The sequence below is a fragment of the Piliocolobus tephrosceles genome, chromosome 16 (assembly GCF_002776525.5).
Source record: "Piliocolobus tephrosceles isolate RC106 chromosome 16, ASM277652v3, whole genome shotgun sequence".
NCBI lineage: Eukaryota > Metazoa > Chordata > Mammalia > Primates > Cercopithecidae > Piliocolobus > Piliocolobus tephrosceles.
The window spans coordinates 38,431,983-38,436,625 of NC_045449.1; positions in this window are offsets into that span (position 1 = coordinate 38,431,983).

A 4,643-nucleotide genomic window follows, 5' to 3' on the forward strand; every position below is an offset into this window, starting at 1 on the left:
GAGGAGGCGGGGCCTAGACTGGAGGAGCGGCCTGAGGGTGGGGCCCTGGAGGGGCGGGCCTACAAAAGTGGGCGGGACTGAGCAAGGAGTAAGGATGATAGACAAGAAGTAAGAGGAGAAAAATTGGACTTGATGTGGGGAAGGAAGGAAGAGCTAGAGAAGTGAGGAAGCTTTCAGAGGGAAGGGAAAAGGAAGAGGAAGGGAGACAGTGATGTCACCTCAAAAACACCTCCTCAGTAGCCCATCTCATACTCCCTGTTACCCCCATAATCTACAGAACTGTTTGAGTGTCTCTCATTTACCTTTCTAAATAAAGTAGAGAAAGCCTGTTTGGTAGACGCGAGAGGAGAGGTGGGCAGAGTAGAAATGCTGGAAAATCCGAAGGGGTCAAATGCCAGAACTGTATTTCAATATAATTTCTCTTCTTTCTGCTATACATTTTAAAACATTATTCTGAGACAAGGTCCATTGGATTCACCAGAAGACTCAAGGGGTTCATGACACCAAAACAGTTTAGAAATCTAATCCACAATGGATCTACAAGGTTGTTGCCACCCTAGAGGGTAGAAACTGATCAGAAATGTGTCATACTAGGTGTCATACACCTAGGATTTCTGCAACTTGCATAATTTAGCTCACTGTGCAACTCAAACATCTTCTTGTTTCTTTGAAGTCCCTTGGGTAATACTGTATTTCCCATCAGCAGACTGTACTACCTGACTTCGAATAAAGTAGGTCGTTTAAACATCAAAACGATGTAACAGCCACATGAGTGCCAATAAACTCTGAAAACTCATGTTTCCTAATCTGTAAAATGGGTCAAGAATTGTGCTACCAGTTACAGCTGAGGAGGTGGTTGGACAAGGAATAATTTTGCACAGTGCCTGTCCAAGTAAATGTTCAATAAAAATTGCCACTTGTTTTGCATTACTATATTGAAATGTTTTTCTTTCCTTACTTGAAAGAAAGTTGATGGCAAACTCTTCATTTATGCAAATTTCCAGTCAGGCAAATGATCACATTTGACAGCTTCCTTAGTTAGAAACAGCAGAGATAAATAATTGCTTTCCTCAAGTCAGTCCTGGTTCTGTTTTGTTTTATAGGTGTGGAAAGAGAGATGTGAAATTTTCCTAGACTAAATGCACAAAAGTTTAGACTTGACATACTTTCCAACTGTTTTATAATGCCTTGTAAATTTTCTATGTTTTGTAAATCTATATTTTATTTAAATCGAAATTCATTGCTTGAAAAAGCAATTGTGTAAAAAAACTATTGGTTATGAAGTATTTTCAAGTATCTTCAAGGAATACATTATAAAGGTTTGATTTGATAAAGCTGTATTACTGTATAGCAATAGACTAATGGAGACAAACATAAGAGTGCAAACGACATCATGCAAGATATAAGGCATGCAATTCAAATTGTATTTGGTGTATGTGTTTAAAAGTGTGTTGCCTATTAAACTCAGGAGAAAAATAAATATACCCTTGAATATGCTGAGATTTACACTCAGTTATTTTATTACAGTTAATGAAAGAATAATGTTAGGAAATATTTTATGGTATCTCTAAAGTCTAAACACAGCTTGGAAAGGGATCCAAGAAGGCCTGTTCTTGAGCAATTGCCTTAATAGCCTGTTTCCTTTGTGGAAAAAAAAAAAAACTCTGAAAGAACTTCTGGCAAAATGGCAGCTGATGCTCCTGGCTGCAAACATGGAAATGTTGGTGAAAACGTGTTGAAAATAGTTGTAAATACATAACTTAGCTGAAAAGGGAAAAAGGGTACTTCCAGGTTTCAGAAAGGGAAGAGAGAATGAAAGTCAGCAACACCAGCTCCTGGATATTCTTACAATGGAGGACTGGTCCTCACTCCACCTCCCCATGCAATGTTTCCCTGTGGAAGAAATTCCATTAGGGAAATATGTTTGGCCTCACTCATCTGCTCAACTCCTACTCTGGAGAAGATGGGTGATTTAAATGCAGTCATGCATTGCTTAACGACAGGGATATATTCTGAGAAATGTGTCATCAGGCAATTGCATCCTAAAGCACACATCATAGAGTGCACTTACACAAACCCAGATGGTAGAGCCTACTACGTATGTAGGCTATATGGTAGAGCCTCTTGTTCCTGGGCTACAAACTTGTACAGCAGGTTACTGTATTGAATACTGAAGGCAATTGTAACACAATGGTATTTGTGTATCTAAACCTAATTAACATAGAAAAGTAAAATAAAAATATGGTGCTATAATTGTAAGGGACCATCACCATCTATGCAATCCAACATCGACCAAAATGTTATTATGGTATGCATGACTGTAGTTGATGAGTTTGGGAGAAAGAACTACTGGTCATATCTAGATCAACCCTTCTGGCTCTTCCTTTTTGGCAACTGTCTACTCGTAGAAAATATGCATTCTCATCTGCCCTAGGTTATATAGTAGACTCAAGAGGACAGGCTCTGACACCAGAATCCAGGTTTCCTAATGATGCCTGTGCCTGGAGGGCAAGTTTGATTATAGGCAGAGTGTTATAATTCTGTTGTTGCCAAAAATCCAAGCCCTGTTCTCCAAGCAGCTTTATTTGTAATAAAGGTGAAATGCTGATCCAGTGTCTAATTAGCATCTACCTTTTATTTGATTCAGAATGCAGGTGGGGAAGAGAAGAGCACTGACTTTGAAAAATAACTAAGTAGACCCTCCATAAATAGAAGATATAGTTATTAAAATTAAAAACTTAGAAGAGAGGTAAAAGAGTGCCCTACCACAGTTCAAGAGAGATCAGGGAATAAGAAAGTAGCTGTGGTGAGTAAATTCCCCAGGAAGCAGAACAGAGGAATAAAAAAATGGAAAACATGAAAGAGTAATTAAGAGACATGAAGGACACATTGAAAAGGCCAAACACTTCTGACCAAAGCCCCATAAGTAGAGAATAAAGAGGCTAGGGGATGGGATGGGTGGGGGAGAATACAGAAATAAAAAGGCACATATAAAAATAAAATGGAACTAAAATTCTAACCTCCAGAAACTGGGAACAAGGGAGGGCAAGGTCAGAGTTGTGTTTAGGAGGCAGATGCAAGATATTAACTTCAGTGTTGTTTAGTTTAACTGTGCATATTAAACTTTAAGGATATGAACTCTCAAAACTCAACAATAAAAAAAAAAACTACCCAATAAAAATAGGTAAAAAAAAAATTTTAAACACACACTTCACCAAAAAATATATACTGGTGGCAAATAAGAATATGAAGAGATGCTCAACAACATCAGTCAATAGCGTTCTGTAAATTAAAATCACAATGAGGTGCCACTATGGCTATTTTAGAATAGATAAAATTAAAAAGATTAATCAAAGCAAGTGTTGGCAAGGATGCTGAGGAACTAGAACTCTCATACATTGCTGGTAAAAATGAAAACAGTACAAATGCTTTGAAAAACTCACAATTTTTTAAAAAGTTAAACATACACTTACCATACAATCCAATCATCATACTCCAAGGTATTCACCCAAGAGAAAAAAATAAAGCACTGTCCAAACATTGACTTGTACACAAGTGTTCATGGAAGCTTTATTTGTATTAGCCCCAAACTGGAAACAACCCAAATGACCTTTAATGGGTGAATGGATAAAACAAGCTGTGATATATTCACCAATGCAGTACAATTCAGTGTGTGTGTGGGGGGGGGGGGGGTGTGAGTGGGTGTTCCTTGCTCTGTCCATTAAAATGATCTGGTAGCCTAGAAGCAGTGGCACATCATTAGCATTGAGCACACCTGTGGCCCAGTTCTTGGCTTCTATATACCATTGTCTACTAAAAGGTTCTTGGAAAAAAGACTGATTCTAGAACTGGGGCAGGGAACTTCTAAAGTAAGCCTAAAACATGTTGTGCCTGCGAATAAGGAGATGTTCAAAGACAATTACAGTTATGTCAAAAAGATATGGTAGTTGACTTGAAAGAGTTCCCATTCTCCAAATTTTGGGAAATTTGAGATCGCAAAGAATAGTTACAGTAATAGATTATAAAATACTGAACTTATAAAGAAATCCGTGTGTCCACACAGGCGCGGTGGCTCACGCCTGTAATCCCAGCACTTTGGGAGGCCGAGGCCGGCGGATCACAAGGTCAGGAGATCAAGACCACGGTGAAACCCCGTCTCTACTAAAAATACAAAAAAATTAGCCGGGCGCGGTGGCGGGCGCCTGTAGTCCCAGCTACTCAGGAGGCTGAGGCAGGAGAATGGCGTGAACCCGGGAAGCGGAGCTTGCAGTGAGCCAAGATCGCGCCACTGCGCTCCAGTCTGGGTAACAGAGCGAAACTCCGACTCAAAAAAAAAAGAAAAAAAAAAGGAAATCCATGTGTCCACAGTGTTACTCAATTTTTTAAAAAGTAGGGAAGAAAAATAGGGAAGGCAGAGAGGAGAAAAGCTTCTTCTTTAGAAAAAAATGCCAAAACATTCAGGTAGAAAGAATGTCAAAATTTGAAAACTTGCATTCTTTGACCCCCATATTAATATAATTAATAGATTTAGGCAAGGATCATAAATGGATGCTGCAACCACTGGGTGAAAGAGCAGATTAGACTTTTCATTTGATTGCAAAGCATCACCTGTTGATTACTTACTACTTACAGACAGGAAAGTG